Source organism: Garra rufa, chromosome 4, assembly GCF_049309525.1.
Source record: "Garra rufa chromosome 4, GarRuf1.0, whole genome shotgun sequence".
Taxonomy (NCBI): Eukaryota; Metazoa; Chordata; class Actinopteri; order Cypriniformes; family Cyprinidae; genus Garra; species Garra rufa.
Genome location: NC_133364.1, coordinates 14,082,627 through 14,105,678, shown reverse-complemented (window position 1 = coordinate 14,105,678; position 23,052 = coordinate 14,082,627). Strand labels below are relative to the sequence as shown.

Below are 23,052 nucleotides of genomic sequence, written 5' to 3'. Positions count from 1 at the left end.
TTCCCAGAATGTGTCTGTGAAGTTTCAGCTCAAAATACCCCACAGATCATTTATTATATCATTTTTATGTCTCTTTAAATGCAAATGAGCTGCTGCTCCCCGCCACTTTTTCCAGAATAGGGTTGTGCCTTTACAGCTTGTAACTCAGATACTCTGCTAAAAACCTCTGTTTGGTTTTGATTATCAGGTCTATTAAGCTGAAATCATGCATTTTAAACCATATTATTTTAAACATCCGAAGCACGCACACAGAAGTATTAAACTAAGTCCTCTTTCATGTCTTATTGCGCTTAAACTGTCAAATACACACAAGTTTATGTTAAAAACACACAGGTGTTACAAAAACAGTCGGTTATGTCTGTGAAGGTAAACAGGTGGAAAAGAAAGTGCATGTTTATAGTAGATTTGAGTGGCAGCAATGCAATATACAGTAAATAAAACCAATAAATCAGATCTGAATAAATTATAACACTTAAACATGGACAAAGTCATAATTTCATGATATGTCACCTTTAAAGGAACAATTCACCCAAAATTGAAAATTTGGATAAGTTTACTTATCCTCAGGTAAAACTAGATTTGTTTCTTCATCGAAACAGATTTGAAATTTGGCATTGCATCACTTGCTCACCAATGGATCCACTGTAGTGAATGGGTGCCTTCAGAATGAGAGTCCAAACAGCTGATAAATACACAATAATCCACAAATAATCACCATGACTTAGATCCATTAATTCATCTCATGAAGTGAAAAGCTGAGTGTTTAAAAGAAACAAATCCATCATTTAAACCATTGCTTCTGGCCAAAATACAAGATTAACACTTCCTTCATCACTTCCTGTTTTCCTCTCACATCAAAATCCACTGATACATTTGTTTTGGACTGTTTTCGTTTATAAATAGTCTCAATCTGTGTCTGTTTATTCAGATGAGGCAACCTTTTCACTGGAAAAAGCAATATTATGGATAGAGGACTCATATCAAGCAATGGTTTAAAGTTGAAAATGCCTTAATGATTAATTTGTTTATCACAAACATGCAGCTTTTCGCTTCACAAAGCGTAAATTGATGGACTAGAATCATGTGGACTTTCATTCAGACGGCACCCATTCATTGCAGAGAACCCATTGGTGAGCAAGTGATGCTAAATTTCTTCAAATCTGTTCTGATGAAAAAACAAACTTATCTACATCTTGAATAGCCTGAGGGTGAGCGTCAGCAAATTTTTCTTTTTGCGTGAACTATTCTTTTAAGTGAATCATGTCTATAATGCTAACAATGTAATGAATGTACCATCAGTCAGTGTATTGCATTGACAAGTAGAACAGCAGTTTTGAATAAAATGGAGATTATATACACTGTCTTCATTTTCTAGCCATATATTCCACTACACACCCCTGCTAGAGATTTTCATTTCACTGTATTTAGCACGATCAGAATACAAATTTTCACACCTTCGATTTTCTTCCTTCTTTCTCTTTGAGAACGTGCAGATCTCATTTTTTAGCACCCCAGGAGGCTTTTTCAACATTTACAAAGTCGTCTGATTCTGTTTCTCTTTGTTTCTAATCAAACGCTGGTTTCCTCTAGCTTGTGTCACAATTGAACTCCCTCCTCTGCAGTGTGTTACGAAGCTTTCTGGTCGACTTGTATAGCATATCTCTCAAGCTTCGAGAATGAGATATGTCACATAGTGATTTAATTTGGGAGCACTGTGAAGTGCTTTTGTGAATGATATGGCCTTTAGAACGAGGCCTGCACACATCCTCCCCTTCAGACAGGAATGATGTGCTCATGTGTCTTCACTGATCAGTGGTGAGAAAGGACTGACAAAGATAATGATACATATTTCTGTGTCCTAACCGTACACGCCAACAATCATTCCAGCTTGCACTATTGTTCAGGATATCATTTCCTGTTGATTATGAAACTCTGCAGATAGAAAATGGCAGCCTATATCATCCAGAAAAGAGAATTACAGTCCCAATGCTCAACTCCGTCTTCCATTATCTCATTCTTCCAGGAACCGCTAGACCAGCTAAAATCTATGTTGTGTTAGCAGGGAAAGGTCTAGTGTCAGATTGATTAACAAATCATTAGTGTCACAAGTTAAAAATGGATACGCTAGCAATGGATTGCTACTAGTATCATTGGTAACCAGATTTATCTTACAAAATAACTAAATTTGTCTAGATACCGTTAGCGTTGTTTCATTAGTACAACAGATTTTGGTCATATTGCCCACCCCTAATACTCACATACATTAATTTTACCAAATATGGCAGCATTTCATATGTGTGGTACCACAATATTTACACTTTTTGGGGAAAGCAGTCTACTTTTGAAATGCTCTCAATATACAGTTGAGGTCAAAAGTACAAAATGCATGTTATTTTTTTTTATTACATCTTCATTCTGTTCAAAAGTTTTCACCCCCTGGCTCTGCATAGTTTTTCCTTCTGGGGCATCAGTGAGCATTTGAACCTTAGTTGTCCTCAGTGTAAAAAGATAGACCTCAAAATCATATAGTCACTGTTGGAAATGGTTCAAATACACAAAAATGCAGAAAAACTAAAGAATTTGAGGGACCTGAAGGCTTTTTCTCAAGAACAATGGACAGTTTAACTGTTCAGGACAAAACAAAGGACTCATGAACAACCATCACTAAACAAAACAAAAAACACTGTGGATCATTCAGGATTCAAGCGTATGTAAACTTTTGAACAGGGTCATTTTTATAAATTACTATTATTTTACTCTTGTGGACTATATGTAAAGCTCTTTTATGTGAAATATCTTATTCAGGTCAGTACTAAATAAAAAATAATGTGCATTTTGTATGATCCCTCTTATTTTGGAAAAATAATTAACATTTTGAAGATTCTGAAATGAGCTGTATAAAGATGGTAGGGGAAAGTGGGTGAGTTGTGCCAGTTTTTACTCAATGTGACTTTATAGTGTAGCCACAAAAAAATTCAAATACACAATATATGATATTTGTGAATAATTAGAACGCTATCTGTCAACAAAATGCTGTCTGTCAATTATGTAACATATAGGAAAGAAGTTACTTTCTTATAAACATTTCTGAACATGCCATTGTGACTTAAAAAACTGACAAACGGCAGGTAAATCAAACAGTGATGAGGCATGCTCTTCTCCTCACACAGATTATCCTCTGTGGGTATGTGGGTCTAGATCAGGGATGCCCAACCCTGTTCCTGGAGATCAACCATCCTACAAAGTTCAGCTCCAACCCTAATCAAACACCCTTGAACCAGCTAATTAATCTCTTAGGTAGCATGTGATAATTACAGACAGCTGTGTTTGAGCAGGACTGGAACTAAAGTCTGCTGGTAGGTAGATCTCCAGGAACAGGGTTGGTCAACCCTGGTCTAGATCCGGACTATTACTTAACATCCCACTGGCACAACTTAACCCTGCCCCCTTTGGCACAAATTACCCCAGACCGACAATTTTGAAAGACTAGCATGATCCAACAGTTTAGAGCTAACATTATGCTAACTGTATAGACTCACTGTGTAGCCTACTAAAGCACTAAAACGTGTGTGAAATATTTCCAAACATGTCTATAATTGTTCAGACGCAACAATAAAAAAACCTTGATCATACAAATTTTACTTTGAAAGGCAAAAAACAGTTTTTGGAGCTAAAATGTGCTTAGCCCTCATGCCATGTGTCTCTCTTCTTTGGGGGATGGGTAAATCGGATTGCTCTTCAAAAGTATGTGGTCACATGACCAATTTCTTCTATGGTTTTCTAGAAACAAGGGGTGGAACTACTTCCCCCCTGGCACAAATCACCCAGCTTTCCCCTATTTCAACATTAAAATAAAATGACAAATTTCATCAACAAACACAGCTTACGCTGGGTTTCGCGAGCAACTCTGTAAACATCTCCCGTTACACAGGCTTGTAAGACAGATTGTTCTTGGCCCTGTGTGTCCCTGCGGAGCAGAAGCTGATCGGGTCAGCGACCGAGTGTAAACCAAAACCATCTTTCTTCCAGGCTGACCAGACAGCAGTGTTCCCGGGTATAGATTTTTTGATGGCCAGCAATGCCTGGGAGAGTTGAATAGATTTTAAATACGCCAAAGAAAGCTAAAGGCATCACAGGTTTTAAAGTGTCACTGGGACCACGGCACTTACTTTCGTTTGGATGTGTGACTCAAATACACAGCTATACGGAGTTCAGTTAGGGCCATCGACTTGTAAGCTTTCATCTCTATTTAACATTGCGATGCTTGTGTCAAGTTGTTTTTATATGGCTTAACTGGCATAAAAATGTCTATTTACAGAACAATCTGCATTAATGTTGCCAAGCTACACTCCCAGCGTTCTCTGCAGTCCTGCTATGAGCCAGTCAATGAAAGGTCACTTGGCTTTCCTCGATGCATTGAGTTAGTTTTATTATTTACACTTTTTTAGATTTTTGACAGCCTGACTGATTTCATTTTTTTCCTCCTTGCATATCAGAGTACCAATTTCTTTTAATAGATTAATCATGATTAATCACACCCAAAATAAAAGTTTTTATTTACATTATAAATGTGACCAGCCATAAGACATAATTATATAATCTGAAAGCTGAAAAAATAAGCTTTTCATAGGACAATATTTGGCCGAGATACAACTATTTAAAAATCTGGAATATGAGGGTGCAAAAAAATCTAAATATTGAGAAAATAGCCTTTAAAGTTGTCCAAATGAAGTTCTTAGCATGCATTACTAATCAGAAATTTATTTTTGATATATTTACGGTAGGAAATTTAGAAAATATCTTCATGGAACACAATTTCTACTTAATATCCTAATGACTTTTTGGCATAAAAGAAAAATCGATCATTTTGACCAATACAGTGTATTGTTGGCTATTGCTACAAATATATCCATGCTACTTACGACTGGTTTTATAGTTTAGGCATGTAGATATGTTCATGACAATCTTCTGAAGTTCAAACTGAGCATCAAAATGTCAATGAAAGCTGACTTAAGTGACTTTAAATGTAGCATGGTTGTTGATGCCAGATGGGCTTGTCTATTTCCGAAACTGCTGATCTGCTGTGATTTTTATGTGCAACCATCTCTAGGGTTTACAGAGAACGGTCTGAATAAGAGTAAATATCCAGTGAGTGGCATTTCTGTGGGTGAAAATGCCTTGTTGATGCCAGAGGTCAGAGGAGAATGGACAGACCTTTTGAAAAGGATGGAAAGGCAGCAGTAACTCAAATAACCACTTGTTACAGCTGAGGCATGCAGAAGAGCATCTCTGACCACACAGCACATTAAACCTTGAAGAAGGTGGGCTACAGCAACAGAAGTCCACACTAGATGCCAGTCCTGTCAGATAGGAACAAGAAACTGAGGCTGCAATTTACACAAATTGGTCAACAGAACATTGTTAAAGGTTGCCTGGTCTGATGAGTCTCGGTTTCTGCTGAGACATTTAGATGGTAGGGCTTGAATTTGGCGTAAATAACATGAAAGCATGTAACCATCTTGCCTTTGGGCCCTATTTTAACAATCTAAGTGCATGGCTGGTGCACTTAATGAGCCATGGGTGTGTTTTGGACACAACATGCAATATTTACATGGTGAAAACTAAAGCAAAAACTAAATGCTTCTCCAGAGAGGAAACGAATCTGCTCGTGTGCAAGGTTGAAGCTGTGCTGCTGCGTGTCTTAAAAGAGGAAAAACTAAATTAAGTCCAATTACCTTAAAATAATGTGTTATTTTCACAAGCTTTCAGATAGAGCAGCATTTACTACACAGAGCATTCAATGCCTAAAAAGATATTAAGGACATCGATAAAATAGTCCATTCAACATCAGTGGATCAACCATAATGTTATGAAGCTATGACCATACTTTTTGTGCGCAAAGAAAACAAAATAACTTTTTTCAACAACTTCTCTTCTGTGTCAGTCTTCGATGCACGTTCATAAGAGTACCATGATGTATACGGAAGAGAAGACTGACATGGAAGAGAAGAAATTATTGAGCAGAGTTGCAACAAAAGGATAATCTTACTCAGTGTTTCTGTATTTTTCAAGTTAAAATATCTCAAAATAAATTCTTAAATTAAGATGCATTTACTACATAAGCAAAATGACATAAGATATTTAGTCTTGTTTCTGGGAGAAAAAAAAAACTAAAGTATGTGCAGTTTGCTTAAAAAAATAAACACATGACTACAACAATATATGGTTTATCTGAGTTCTTATCATTATAATTTTCACTATAATAAAGTATATTTACAATGCAATGCCTTTATCACTGCTTAGAATACTATGAAATATGGTGTGTGCCTTATTCTGTGTAAGAAGCCACATCATCTCACAGAAGGATTTATTTCAAACTCTCGACTGACTTATGAAGTGAGTTTGGCATAAAAGCATTATTAAATGTGGTTTTTTCACATGCTTTAAGATAGAGCAGCATTTACTACACAGAGGCATAGTTCACCGAGAAGCTATGCAAACAGCTGTTATTATCGCAAACAATTTCTTCGATTTCATAATTGTTTTTTTTTTTTGTTTTTTTTGGCGTAACCTGTCAGTGAACCACCCTCAGTGTAGTAAATGCTGCTCTATCTGAAAGCACGTGATGGATTGCTGGTTACAAAACTGACTTAAACAAAGTGCGCATGGAAATCGCTTTCAATGATATGTTCAGCCCTAAAACCACTTTTCCTGGTTCCGAGCTGGTGCTTTGGGTAAAAAAAAGTATTCTTGCAGCTTCATAAAATTATGGTTGAACCCTTGATGTCACATGGACCATTTCAACAAGGTCCTTACTACCTTTCTGGACCTTGAACGTGTCAGTTGCATTGCTGTCTACGCATCTGAAGATAAACGGAGGTCTTATAGGTTTGGAACGACATGAGGGTGAGTAATTAATGACAGAATTATCATTTTTGAGTGAACTATACCTTTAAAGCCTAGCTGAGTATTGTGCTATAATGTTAATATAGAGCAAAATCTCTGATTTAGACAGTTCTGAAGGCAAAAGGGCTCCATATATATACATATATGAGGGACTCAGCAAATACTATTTCTTTGGCAGACTCTCCTGTCTGCTTTTCTGCTCATTGTACTAATCTAAAGTCTGCAGACAGGGATTTGGCAGACTGGAAGAGTCTCTTACTTATTTATGAATCTCCAGCCTGTCGTACTTTGCTTTAACTATCACAGAGTGCGAAAGGACATTTTATATTTCATTTTTCTCTTTCCTGAAGGTTGAATTTGATTTTTTTTTTTTTTTTTTGCTCTCGCAAGGGCATTTTCAGCTGTTTACTCCAGGATTAATCACTGCCATTATCCACAGCTAATGTGTCTGCTCAGCCGAATTTCAAAATAAATAAATAAGTGCATTTTAAATAATCCATTTGCGACACGTTGCACACATTGCCAACCGAGGCGCGAAGGCACCGCCACAAAATTAATCACCCTTGAACCTCATCTTTGAATTCCTCTGGATGTCGCTTTGCCATTTTCCAATGTCTTTGTCAATAATTCATGAGCCCTTCATTTCACTTTTTCGCCTGGTAATGAGCAAACCTTTCTAAGAAAAACCTATATCGACAATAATTTGAGGAAGGACTGCATGTCAATAAGGTAACAGATTACAGATACTATAGGCTGATTCTGACTTGGCCAGGGATCAATGATATGTGTCCAGTGTCCTCATTACATGTAATCTAGATCAATGTTTTGTGGTGTGTCATAATAGCACTGACGTACTGTATATGCAAAGTCACCACTGATGCGTTTTAATATTGCAAATGGGATTAAGTTTATCTCCTCGTCTCTCTGCAAAATATACCAATGTGAAAGTGGCAGAGAGAGATTAATGTTACACATTAATTTGGAGGTAATATAAGAGCAGAAGTTAATATCCTCTAACTGGTCATTTTAAAATAATAACATTCACAGCATTAAACAACAAAACCGTGTATCGTAATTAGCACAATTGTTTATATATTTAATAACTCTGGATGCTTGTAGATATATCCCCTTTGGAGGCTATAAAATTAACTAAATTGATTATTTATGATTATTCAAGACTGTTTCAGTTCAGTTTATTTGCAGTAAATTTAATATTTTCAATTTAACATATAATGGCTGGCTACTTACTGAATAAGTACATAAAGTGCATGAAATTATTATTTGAGAGGATTGAGACTGTGTATTTCTGCATGAGACATCCTTCAGTTTAGCACTCTATACAAAAATATTTGACCTTTGACAAGCCAGAAATTGTATATTTTATTTTATTTTATTTTATTTACATATATTCAAGATTGTTTACATTTATTTAATTATATTTTATTCTATTTACATATATTATAATTGTAAATAAAAATTGTAATGATGGCAAATATTTCAACAATGCATTTGCTATAATTTTTACATTTCAATAAGTTAAGTCGTTTCTCTTCAAGTGGTTTTCTTTCCTCTAATTACTTGTTGTTTTAGATGTGGCAGTTCATAATTCTTTAAATTTTATTCAATTTAATTTACATTTTATTATAATTATATTTTATTTTATTTACATATACTCAATACTGTTCACATGTATTTAATTATATTATAATTTATAACAATTAATTTTTCACATTTCAACAAATTTTTCTTCAAATACTTAGAAATTCTTTCCTCGAATGACATGGTGTTTCAGATGTGGTAGTTTATTTTATTTTATTTTATTTTATTATGGTATTTTATTTTATTTACGTATATTCTAGTAGGTTTAAATTTATTTCATTATAGTATATATTATTTTATATTGTGTTGTATTTACATATATTGAAGACTGTTTAAATGTAATTTATTAGTATTTATTTCAATAATATATTTGCTATAATTTTCACATTTGAACAATTTTCTCTTCAAGTAGTTTGGTTTTCTTTTTCTTTTTATTTATTTATTTTATTTACATTTTTAATATGGTTTAATTAGTTTATTATATTCCATTTGGTTTTATATAAATATATTTACGATTGTTTCAATTTATTTAATTACATTATAATATATTATAACTAATTGTAATGATGGCAAATTCTGTAAATATTTCAACGATATACTTGCTACAATTTTCACATTTCAACAATTTTCCCTTCAAGTTTCTTTCCTCAAATGACATGGTGTTTCAGATATTATTTACATATATTTAAGATGGTTTAAATTTATTTTATTTATTTTATTTCATTTATGTACACATATTCAAGATGGTTTAAATGTAATTATATTGTAATTTATTATTTGATTTGATTTGCATATATTCAAGACTATTTCATTTTATTTAATTATATTATAATGTATTATAATTAATTATAATGATGGGAAATTCTGTAAATTTTTCAACAATATATTTGCTATAATTTTTATAATTTTTATAGTTCGGTTTTCTTTCCTCAAATGACATGTGGCATTATTTTATTTTATTTTTCCTTGTATTATTTTATTTTGTTTTATTTACATTTATTTAAAACCATTTTTGAACCAAAATAAATAAATCATTGCTGACAGAAGGCCACATTTGAATCAAGTACTCCCCAGATCTGTGTAATAAATTTATATAAACTTTTGACACACTGCAAGTAATTGTACATCCCCTTAACATGTAGGTCACTGCAAGAATTACTTAAAGACCGCTTTTTTAGAGGTCAGGCCTTCAGAGTCCAAATGTTTTATACAAAGCAAAAAAAAAAAAAAAAAAGAAAATGGCATGTCAAAATGTAGCACTGGATTAATCCTGACCTCTCTGTCAGAGATATTTGGCGTCATTGCAAGAGAGTATTACGCAGACTTGAACTGAAGCAAGGGCTGTATCTATAGTGATGTAGTTGTTTGCTGAGCAGTAACGCAGTTGTGGAGGCGAGAGTGATCAGGTGCCGGGGCTGATGTGATGCTTTTCATATTTATTTCCATTAATCATAAACTCCCCCCTGTGCTACAGGCCTGTAGCCGCTCTGCTGCCATGTGCTGCAATTCCCTTTGTTCAGTGGGGAGCATTAGTCATCATTACGCTTTTCCTGTTGCCTTAGTGTTCAAGTCAAATACACTGCTGAAGCTGTTTCACAGATGAATGACAGATAGATTTGGTGTTTATTGCAAATGATAGTCTATGTGATCTTCGGTTGTTTGGTGATATGCTAAACAAAGGCTATTCAACCTTCATGGCTTTATTGGCTTTTGTACTGTCAGTGTAATGAGGCTACAATAAATTGTAAAACATAAGGAAATCGTTGTTTGGATTAAGTTGACAGTATTTTTACATCCCTGAAATAATGTTAGATGAACCTGAAGAGAAACATTAAGTCTGAAACTCTAAACATTTTTTTGCAGAACTCTCCTCTGCAGGCTGAAATGTATGTTATTTAATATTTTATTGTATTATGTATGATTTTATGATATTTATTTTATTTTAATTTATAGCTGGTCATTGTTTCTAAAATTCAATTTTAATTTCATTTTAAAAACAAATGACAAGCTACTAAGTAAGGTTAAATAATTTCACCATTTGATTTTATTTGATATATTCAGCATTAAAATAGATTTTTTTTTATTATTTGATTTAATTTGATTTAATTTAGTCCTTGGTTACTGGTCATTTCCTTTTATTTGATTTTATTTGCTATAATTTTAGAAACAGTGACCAGCTACTTGCCACTTAAGTAAATTATGTACATGAAATAATTATATAATTGAATTTTTATTTAATATATTTAGCACTTTTTCATATTTTTAATTTTGTTTTATTTTATTTGTTTTACTAATTTTTATTTTTTTAATTTAATTTGTATTTTTCTTACTTAATGTAATTTTTAAAAATATATATTTTATTATTTTTACTAATATAATTAAATTTTTATTTTTACATTTAATTTGTAATGTTTTTTTATTTTATTTTATTTTATTTTAAATTTAAAGTAATTTAATTTGTTCATTGGTAGCTGGTCATTCTTTGATTACATTTTAATTACATTTTATATTTTGTTTTATTTTATTATTTTTACTAATTTAATTTAATTACTTTAATTTCATCACTTACATTTTATATTTAGTTTTATATATATATATATATATATATATTTGTCATTTAATGTCATATTCATATTTTTTTATTTTATTTATTTTGGTCATTGGTAGTTGGTCAGTGTTTCTAAAAATTAATTTTAATTTAACTTATCAAATATAGATATATTCAGCACTTATATTTTGTTTTATTATTTTTGCTAATTTAATTTAATTTTTATTTTTTTTATTTTTAATAAAATGAGATATATTCAGCACTTACATTTTATATTTTGTTTTATTATTTTTATTCATTTAATTAATTTTTTTTATTTAATTTAATTTCAGCACATACATTTTATATATATTTTTTTATTTTTACTAATTTAATTAAATTAATTTTTTTAATTGAACTTAATAATTTAATTTTAAATTAACCAAATATGTAAATTATCAATACATTAAATGAATTAATGTTATTATGTGAGACAAACTAAACCTTAAACCAATTCCTACAAGAGGCATTGTTCAGTTCAGTAATCACTATACAAAAATATTATTATATTATATTGACCAATCAGATTTATTTCCAAAACAATTTATACAGTGCTTTTCGCATTAAATATTGTTCTAAAGCAGTTTTACTGAGAATATTGCCTTATAAGCTGCAGTGAGAAAGATAAAGTTGATGAGAACAGATACAACAGATAAAACCACGATAAAAAAAAGCATAATTTCTGACAAGTCTTTAATTGTAATGATAGTCAATTCAGTATTTAATAATTCTGTATTTAGCATCAATCTATCTATCTTTATTTATTGCATTTGAACAATTTTCCCCATCAGTAGTTCAGTTTTATTTCCTCTAATTATATGTTGTTTCAGAAAATTCATTGTGCTTCCTCAGACCTTTATGACATAGCAAGAGCTGAACAGAAGGCATGATATGAGTACTTTATCAAAGCTGGAGTAAGCCATGCTTGACGCTAACAGTCCCAGAGCGGCATTATCATCTCGCTGACTCATAGTGTTTGACCCGACACTCCACAATCTAATTATAAATGTGCCTCATGGTGGTCTCCGTCCTTATGATGAAGATAAAGGCTTGTGATAAAGACTGAGAGAGGCTTTTGGCATAACTCTGTCTATGAGTCAAGATTCTGCTTCACTCCACTCTGCGCTGTCACCCACATGCATATGGACATCAAAGATCCCTGTCATCCTACAATCTGTTTTTTTATTCCCTTTGCCCCTGGGGAGCCATAGCTGACATAATGCATGTGTGGCTTTATTAGTTTTCATTTGGGAACGTTGCTTGAGAAGCTCAGTGCTAATGGCTGTGTACATTCCAGTTCATTTCTGTTTGTTATTTATTTTTTAGAGCAGTTTCTGTGCAAGCTAAGCGGCACACTCAGTGCATGATCTTCTAACCATAAAAACAGTGTATAAAAATGTAATAAATGTGCATTGAGTGGATAAAGGGAAATATGGATGTTTAATATTTTATGTACACAAAAGAAAAATAAATTTATAGAATGTGATCAATTACACAAATGCCATGATGTATTAACCATGCAGCAAATGAAATACATATTTGGCATTTCAAGATCTGTTGGTTGTAGATTAATCTATTGATCTATGATTTAACTAATGATTTAATCTGCTTGCCATCTTTTTCCTAGAAATTAAATATTTAAGATTGTCATGATTTTTCTGTATTATTAAATAGCGTGTTTTTCTTTTCTTTTTCTTTTTTTTAAAAAAGGTGGAGAAAAACTATAGGAATAAATAAATATGCTGAATGAATATATATTATTTTTTATTTTATTTTATATAAAACTGCCCACAAGTACCGGTTCCCTTACTTATAGTAGTAAATAAATAAAACAAATATAAAGTACTTATTTTATTTTATTTTATTTTATTTTATTTTATTTTATTTTATTTTATTTTATTTTATTTTATTTTATTTTATTTTATTTTATTTTATTTTATTTTATAACTGCCCACAAGTACCGGTTCCCTTACTTATAGCATTAAATAAATAAAAAGAATATAAAGTATTTTTTTATTTTATTTTATTTTATTTTATTATTTTATTTTATTTTATTTTATTTTATTTTATTTTATTTTATTTTATTTTATTTTATTTTGTTTTATTTTATTTTATTTTATTTTATTTTATTTTATTTTATTTTATTTTATTTTATTTTATTTTATTTTATTTTATTTTATTTTATTATTTTATTTTATTTTATTTTATAACTGCACACAAGTACCGGTTCCCTTACTTAGAGTAGTAAATAAATAAAAAGAATATAAAGTATTTTATTTATTTATTTTTTAAACTGCCCACAAGTACTGGTTCCCTTACTTATAGTAGTAAATAAATAAAACAAATATAAAGTACTTATTTTATTTTATTTTATTTTATTTTATTTTATTTTATTTTATTTTATTTTATTTTATTTTAACTGCCCACAAGTACCGGTTCCCTTACTTATAGCATTAAATAAATAAAAAGAATATAAAGTATTTTATTATTTTATTTTATTTTATTTTATTTTAATTCATTTATTTTATTTTATTTTATTTTATTTTATTTTATTTTAATTCATTTATTTTATTTTATTTTATTTTATTTTATTTTATTTTATTTTATTTTATTTTATTTTATTTATTTTATTTTATTTTATTTTATAACTGCACACAAGTACCGGTTCCCTTACTTAGAGTAGTAAATAAATAAAAAGAATATAAAGTATTTTATTTTATTTATTTATTTTTTTAAACTGCCCACAAGTACTGGTTCCCTTACTTATAGTAGTAAATAAATAAAAAGAATATAAAGTATTTATTTTATTTTATTTTATTTTATTTTATAACTGCACACAAGTACCGGTTCCCTTACTTAGAGTAGTAAATAAATAAAAAGAATATAAAGTATTTTATTTTATTTATTTTTTAAACTACCCACAAGTACCAGTTCCCATACTAATAGTAGTAAATAAAAATAAATAAATAAAGTATTTTATTTTATTTTATTTTATTTTATTTTATTTTATTTTATTTTATTTTATTTTATTTTATTTCATTTCATTTCATTTCATTTCATTTCATTTCATTTTTATTTTTATTTTTAAACTGCCCACAAGTACCGGTCCTTACTTATAGCATTAAATAAATAAAAAGAATATAAAGTATTTTATTATTTTATTTTATTTTATTTTAATTCATTTATTTTATTTTAAAACTGCCCACAAGTACCGGTTTCCATACAAATAGTAGTAAATAAATAAAAAGATTATAAAGTATTTTATTTTATTTTAAAATTTCCCACAAGTACCGGTTTCCATACTAATAGTAGTAAATAAATAAAAAGAATATAAAGTATTTTATTTTATTTTAAAATTTCCCACAAGTACCGGTTTCCATACTTATAGTATTAAATAAATAAAATAATAAAAATGATTTTTTATTTTATTTTATTTTATTTTTATTTTTTTATTTTTTTTATTTTTTTTAACTGCTTACAAGTACCGGTTCCCATTCTTATAGTAGTAAATAAATAAAAAGAATAAAAAGTATTTTTTTTTATTTTAAAACTGCCCACAAGTATTGGTTCCCATACTAAATAAATACAAATAATATAAAGTATTTTATGTTATTTTATATTTTATTTTAGAATAAAAAATATAATATAAATTGTTCAAATAATTTCTGCCATCTCAAGGCTAAGTCAAAGAAATTATTTTGCATGCATCTCTACTCAAGTACTTCAGTCCAGAGCCAGGTAAGGCGTCTCTTTGTGTGCCCACTCTGTTTATTCCTCCAGACCTGCATATCGCTGGCAGAGACAGGCACGTGGGGCTGCCAGATGGACGCTGCGGTTCAGTACTTGCCCTGGCCTCATTATTTGGTGACCCAGATTGCAGCCCATCCCTCTCCGAACCCAAACCAAGCTGGATTAACGGCGAGATACACCAGTTAAGTGCATTGGTTGGTTGTAAGAGGAGGAGGGGTGGGGATGTTATAACAGTCATGTATTCACTGACCCAGCTGATGTGTTTCATTGTCTTCGTAATTACAGCACAGCATATCAGCGGCGGGTTTGTGCAGGTAGATCAGTCTGTTGCTGCAGGGAACGTGAGGATAGATCGTCTCTGCTTTACAAGTGAAGTGAAATTAATTCTGAGATGCTTCGTGCAGCCGCTGAGCATGACATGATGATGAATGTAATGTGCAGTTCATTTAGCCAATGCACAGATGTCACAGAGGACAATCTTGTTTACAGTTAACAGTGGATGCTGGAAACCTATGCATGTCATTTAAACTTACATTAAGCTTGAATATTGTTGATTGTGATGGTTTTGTGGCTGGAACATAAAGCTGTTAGTTCTTCTATAAGCAACTGACCAAATAGCTGACATCTTTATCAAGTTGCTTTGGATAAAAGCGTCTGATTAATGAATACATGTGAATAGAAAGTGAAAGTGAATTCAAATAAAGTGAATATAGCAAGATATACCTTAAAAATTTAGACAAAATCAGACAACCTTGGATTAAGTTCACCTTTTTTGTTAGAACTGGGAAGTTTTGAGGCGAACTGGCAAATTGGTTTATTCGAATCAGGTTTGTTTCGATGATTCCTTTGAGTCATCTCTCAATTTATGATTTTTGGAATGAAATGCATTTTATTAGGCTTGTTTCTGCCAAAATACTATCATAAGTAATGAAGTAATAGTTTTCAAACACTGTAAGAGCCTTTACGAATCTTTTTGTCCTTTTGTGTTGCAGTTTTATGGATCAGTTTAGGTGAATTGGTTCATTTGAATTGGTTTCGTTTTGATTCCTTTGAATCTTCACTCATGATTTCTGGAACAAAATACATTTTAGTAGACTTGTTTCTGTCATGATTAATGAAGGATTTTTTATTTAAAACACTGTAAGTACCTTTACAAATATTTTAGTTTTTTTGTGTTTCATTTTTATTGATTTGTTAATGTGAATTAGCTCATAAGATTTGGTTTTATTTCAGTGATTCAGGAGTGCCACAAGAAGTGCTTATGCTGCACTTTATGTTTATGATTTTTGGAACATAATACATTTTATTAGGCTTGATTCTGCCGAAATATTGTTATAAATAATGAAGTCATGTATTTCAAACAGTGTAAGAACCTTTAGAAATATTTTTGTCCTTTTGTGCTGGATTTTTTATAGATTTATTTAGGTGAATTGTTTCATTTGAATCAGTTTCATTTTGATGATTCTCCACTTTGAGTCTCCACTGGAAGTGGAGTTTAGTTCTTATGCTGCACTTTATGTTTAGGATTTTTGGAAGAAAATAAATGCTATTAGGCTTGTTTCTGCCAAAAACATTATTATTACTGAAGTAATGTTTTTCAGTAGTTTGAGAACATTTTTATAGATTGTTTAGGTGAGCAAGTTCATTTTGAACCGATTTCATTTTAATGATTAATTCGAGTCATCACAAGTGCCACAAGAAGTGCTTATGCTGCACTTTGTATATGATTTTTGGAATATAATAAATGTTATTAGGCTTGTTTTTGTTTTCAACACTCTAAGAGCCTTCACAAATATTTGAGATTTTATTGCGTTTCATTTTTATAGATTTGGTTAGGTGAATTAGTTCATTCGAATCGGTTTCATTTCAACGATTCCTCAGGAGTGCCACGAGAAGTGCTTATGCTGCACTTTATGTTTAGGATTTTTAGGATTAAATACATTTCATCAAGCTTGTTTCTGCCCAAATATGGTCATGATTAATGAAGCAATGTTTTTCAAACAATGTAAGAAGCTTTTCAAATCTTTTTGTCCTTTTGCATTTTGTTTTTATACACTGTAAAAAGTTTCACCAGATTCAACTTAAAAACCTAAGTTCAGCAGCTGCCTTAAATTTTTCAGTTAAATCAGCTTAAAACTACAAGTTATTTTAACTTATTACAATAAAAATGAGTTTATTTAACTTGTGAGTTGAAATGACTTAAGTTGATTTAACTTCACATTTTAAGGCAGCTGCAAAGCTTACGTTTTTAAGTTGAAACTGGTAAAAACTTTTTACAGTGTAGTAAATAACTGTCATAGATACACTACCATTCAAAAATGTGGGGTTTTGTAATTATTATTATCATTTAAAGCAGTTAATACATTGATTATGAAATGTCTGCTAACCACCAAATCAGCATAAATTAAAACAGTAAACAGTTATTTTAAATTGCAATGATATTTCACAATATTATTGTTTACACTGTATTTTCGATCAAACAAATGTAGCCTTGGTGAGAAAAAAGACTTCTTTCAAATTAATTTAATAAATAAATAAACACACGACAGTTTATATATGCCAAAATACCATCGGAATGAACTTTTGAGATACTTTTACAGTATCCTTTTATTTAATTGTGTAGCATCAATAACTTTGGTAAACTATAGTTGTGATTGTACTAAATTGAGTTTAGTGAGTTGATTCAAACGAATCATTAAAAAGAATCAGTTCATCAGAATAACTCACTTGCATATGTCATCTCTAGTGCCTGAGCATCTCCTTCTATACTTCTACACTTTTAATACTCAACGAAAATCTGTCAGAAAGCAGTGCGGCATGCCTTCAGGAGATGATGACAGGGAACACCGAGCCTGGTTAGCTATGGATCATGTTGAGACTTTTACACTCCGCAGCATCGTGCTGTCTTTGAAGGGCCAGGAAGGCTCCCCTCTGGAGTGGCTTGTCTCTTGTAATTCACCAGAATCAGTATGTACATGCTAGAAGCCCTCAAGCCACTGTGTTAGAGAATGAAGATGGATGAATCCGGGGCTGGTGTGCGGTCTACATCGGCCGGCTGTTCGGCTCAAGCTCACAGAGGGTGGCGGATCTCACCCTGATCCAGCGGAAAAAATAAATAAATAGCCAATCAAAGCTCTCCTCAAAGTCTGTGGGTGTGCAACAGCCCTAATCGGTCGTACATTGTATGCTAGAGTAGCATTTATCTTGTAGCGGAATTCATTTCATAACCAGGCTACAACTGTTTATTGAGTTAATCACCACTCTTTTAAAGTCGATTTTCAGCCTCTGACGAGCTGTCAGAAGATGCCAGCACGGTTTGCCTCGCTCGCTTTGCACGGTAAAGAATGAGCTGATTATAAAGCGCCATTATCATTATCTGTTGTGTGCAGGAGATGGAAGTATATAGGCAGACGTTCCTGACTGATAGTATCTGGACACATGGCGCAGAGCTCTTTAATTAAAGGCCTTAAAATGGCTGCCAACGCACTGTCCTTCACTCCAGCAGGAGAAAACCTCACATTGCCATTAAATGTTTTTTTGCTGACGTGCGCAGCAAATGGATAATGGCAGGCGCAATGCTAACTTCAAGCTCCCGCGGGACGCATTTGGTTTGAGGAGCCTTTGTCCAGAGGTTGAATGTAAAAAATGGTCAGCTATCTCTTCTCTACATCTCACTTGTCAAGTTACGCTGAAAGAAACCTAACGATTTTTAGGGATACAGAACTAAATAGTGACGAAAACGGGATGCTAATTATGCTAACAGATATTAGCCACAAACTGTATTTAACACTGTTGTTATGTTTGTTTTTCCTGTTGAAAAAACAGCATATGCTGGTTAGGTAGGTTTTGATGCTGGGATGCTGGTTTTAGCTGGTTTATGTTGGTCCTTTGCTGGTTTATGCTGGTCCTTAGCTGGTTTATGCTGGTCTTTAGATAGTTTATGCTGGTCCTTAGATATTTTATGCTGGTTCTTTGCTGGTTTATGCTGGCCATTGATGGTTTATGCTGGTCCTTAGATATTTTATGCTGGTTCTTTGCTGGTTTATGCTGGCCATTGATGGTTTATGCTGGTTCTTTGCTGGTTTATGCTGGCCATTGATGGTTTATGCTGGTCCTTTGCTGGTTTATGCTGGTCCTTAGATATTTTTTGCTGGTTCTTTGCTGGTTTATGCTGGCCATTGATGGTTTATGCTGGTCCTTTGCTGGTTTATGCTGGTCCTTGACCAGCAAAGGACCAGCATAAACCAGCAAAGGACCAGCATAAACTATCTAAAGACCAGCATAAACCAGCTAAGGACCAGCATAAACCAGCAAAGGACCAGCATAAACCAGGTAATGACTGCTGGTCTTTTGCTGGTTTATGCTGGTCCTTACCTGGTTTATGCTGGTCTTTAGATAGTTTATGCAGGTCCGTTGCTGGTTTATGCTGGTCCTTTGCTGGTTTATGCTGGTCCTTAGATATTTTATGCTGGTTCTTTGCTGGTTTATGCTGGCCGTTGATGGTTTATGCTGGTCCTTTGCTGGTTTATGCTGGTCTTTAGATAGTTTATGCAGGTCCGTTGCTGGTTTATGCTGGTCTTTAGATAGTTTTTGCTGGTCCGTTGCTGGTTTATGCTGGTCTTTAGATAGTTTATGCTGGTCCTTTGCTGGTTTATGCTGGTCTTTAGATAGTTTATGCAGGTCCGTTGCTGGTTTATGCTGGTCCTTTGCTGGTCCTTGACCAGCAACATGACCAGCAACGGACCAGCATAAACCAGCAACGGACCTGCATAAACTATCTAAAGACCAGCATAAACCAGGTAAGGACCAGCAACGGACCAGCATGACCAGCAACGGACCAGCATAAACCAGCAAAGGACAAGCATAAACCAGCAAAGGACCAGAATAAACTATCTAAAGACCAGCATAAACCAGCAAAGGACAAGCATAAACCAGCAAAGGACCAGCATAAACTATCTAAAGACCAGCATAAACCAGCTAAGGACCAGCATAAACCAGGTAAGGACTGCTGGTCTTTTGCTGGTTTATGCTGGTCCTTGACCAGCAACATGACCAGCTAAGGACCAGAAACCAGCATACCAGCTTTAAAACCCATGCTGTTTTTTCAACCGGTTTAGGAAAAAACATGAGTTTTACTGAGGTAAAAGTTGCAGCAAAACTTGTTTTAACAGACAATCTGGTCATGAAATCCTTCTTACATATAAAGGTGCACTCAGTTGTTTGTCGCAAATGTATGTTTACACAAAAAAATTAATGATACTTTTGAGAAATTTGTTTCAAATGATGTACACAAGAGATGTTGTGGTACTCTAATGAATGCGTGGAAGAAATTGTTGAATAAAGTCGTTATTTTTGTTTTCTTTGTGCTCAAAAAGTATTCTCGTAGCTTCATAACATTACGGTTGAACCACTGATGTCACATGGACTATTTTAATGATGTTCTTACCGCTTTTCTTGGTCTTGAATGTGTCTGTTGTGTTGCTGTCTATGCAGGGTCAGAAAGCTGTTGGATCTCATCAAAAATATCTTAATTTGGGTTCTGAAGATAAAGGTCTTACGGGTTTGGAACGACATGAGGGTGAGTAATTAATGCCAACATTTTCATTTTAGGTGAACTATCCCTTAATAAAAGGTGGTTTATTTTACATAGAGCGGGTCTTCTCATGGAGGCAGCCATTTTGTGATCACACGACTAGTTGATTGTTTCTTGCTTTATCTTGGAAACCTGTTACTAAAAACTTTGCTTGTGGAATAAATTAACTGACTACAATGTTATCAAAGGTTTAAAATGATTTTTTTTGTTTTGTGTGATGCCGCATCTACACAACTAGGTGGCAGTATAAAGTCCTTGGAGCGCAATGCAAAAAGTAATCAATGAGTGCATCTTTAAGATTTACAGCATGTAGTAATTCCCAGTAAATATATTAGCCAACTGGCCAGATTGTATTTACTCATCAAAGCCAATTTTAACTCTCTGGAGACGTTTGATGAGTGCTAATTTTGTGTCCTGTTTACACATTATGAAAAGATAAAACTGCGGAGCATATAAACGACGCTGGAGAAATTCTTGAGTAGTTAAAGTAAGCTACTGACTGGAAACGCTTTGTTATTGTTGAGAGAGGATAATTAATGTCCAAAAATGTATTGTTTGCACAGAAAATTGTGATTTTAGTTTTTTACAGAAAAGCAAACAGACGACCAGCGTATTGCCTATAAATAATAAATGAATGTTTGAATGTACACTCATTCAAGATTGGCATCAGCCTAAATGAAATGAAGGTGAACGTTTTTATAAGACAGCTGCCTGGCTTTCTGCCGCGGAAACAGAGGCATGATCTGCCATCGGTCTCAGAATCTGTATGTTAAGTAGTCTATTGATGAAACACTTTACATGCGATCTAATGATAATGCTACTTTCAGGATTGCTGGGCTTTGGGTTTAAAAACAAGAGGTCAAGGAGCAGTGTTTACTTTTGCTGCTATCTACTAATTGCACGATTAGACGTTTTTTCTTGTGGGACTTGTGTTGTGGAGCTCTTAATTGTCAGGTTATTTTTGTGGTGACGCTCTTTTAGTCACTTGGTATCATGATTTTTGACATATACGTGCAAGGTAAAGTTTATGTGTGTGATGTTTGGTTGGTTTGTTGGGCGGTTTATGTGTGTGGTGTTTGGTTGGTTTGTTGGGCGCATGAGTTTTAGCTGTGGCTTATGGTAATGTGGTCTCATGTAGCCTTTGACTTAACATCATAAGGTTTATTCTGCAGCTTATTCTGGCCAAGAACAGCCCACTTAAAGATGATATGTAACCAACCACATTTTGTATTGTTTTTATTTGCCGTTTTGCAGAAGGATTATCTGAAATATAATTATATATATGCAGTTGTGGTAAAAAGTTTGCATACACTTCGCAGTATCTGCAAAATGGTAATTATTTTACCAAAATAAGAGGGATTATTTTTTATCTAGTATTGACCTGAATAAGATATTTTACAAAAAAGACATTGACATGTAGTCCACAAGAGAAAATAATAGGTGAATTTATTAAAATTACCCAGTTCAAAAGTTTACACATGTTTGATTCTTAATACTTTCTTGTATTAATACAGTCCACAGCTGTTTGTTTGTTAGTGATACTTGTTTATGAGTTCCTTGTTTGTCCTGAATGGTTAAACTGCCTGCTGTTCTTTAGAAAAATCCTTCAGGTCCCACAAAGCATCTTTTGCGCATTTCAACGCTTTGCAACAATTACTGTAAGGTTTTGAGATCCATTTTTTTTACACTGAGGACAACTGAGGGATTCATATTCAACTATTACAGAAGGTTCAAACACTCATTGATGCTTCAGAAGGAAAAAACAATGCATTAAGTGCAGGGGGTGAAAACTTTTGAACAGAATGAAAATGTGTACATTCTTCTTATTTTGCTTAAATATCATATTTTTTTGCATTTAGTACTGCCCCTTAGAAGCTACATAAGATACTTACATGTTTCCCAGAAGACAAAATAAGTTAATTTAAATTTTTGATCTTCAAAAGTTTTCACCCCCTGGCTCTTAATGCATTGCGTTTCCTTTCTGGAGCATCAGTGACTGTTTGAACCTTTTGTTATAGTTGCGTATGAGTCCATCAGTTCAAATACGCAAAAGATGCTGAAAAACCAAATAATTTGTGGGACCTGAAGGATTTTTCTGAAGAACAGCAGGCAGTTTAAATGTTTAGGACCAATAAAAGACTCATGAACAGCTATCACAAACCAAAAAAAAATTCAGGTAATAACACAGTATTAAGAATCAAGGGTATGTAAACTTTCGAACAGGAACATTTTTATAAATTCTACTAATAATTTTCTCTTGTGGACTATATGTAAACGTCTTTTATGTAAAGTATCTTATTCAGGTCAATACTAAATAAAAAATAACATGCATTTTGTATGATCTCTGTTATTTTGGTAAAATAATTAACATTTTGCATTCTGCATTCTGCAAAGTATATGTAAAATTTTGACCACAACTGTATATCAACTAAAAAATAAATAGTTTTTAATACAATGATTTTTTCATTTTATTTGTTGGGTAACAAGTACAGACTATTTCTAAGACATGAAAAAGCTGAATATATGTGACCCTGGAACACAAAACCAGTCTTAAGTAGCACAGGTATATTTGTAGCAATAGCCAACAATAGGCTACATTGTATGGGTCAAAATTATT

General features: G+C 32.5%; 1 protein-coding gene across 1 annotated transcript in view; it reads right to left on the bottom strand.

Moving 5' to 3' along the window:
- Positions 1-23,052, bottom strand: part of tmem178bb (transmembrane protein 178Bb) — a 114,016-nt gene that overhangs the window by 58,461 nt on the left and 32,503 nt on the right. The gene's annotated exons all lie outside the window — the stretch shown is intronic.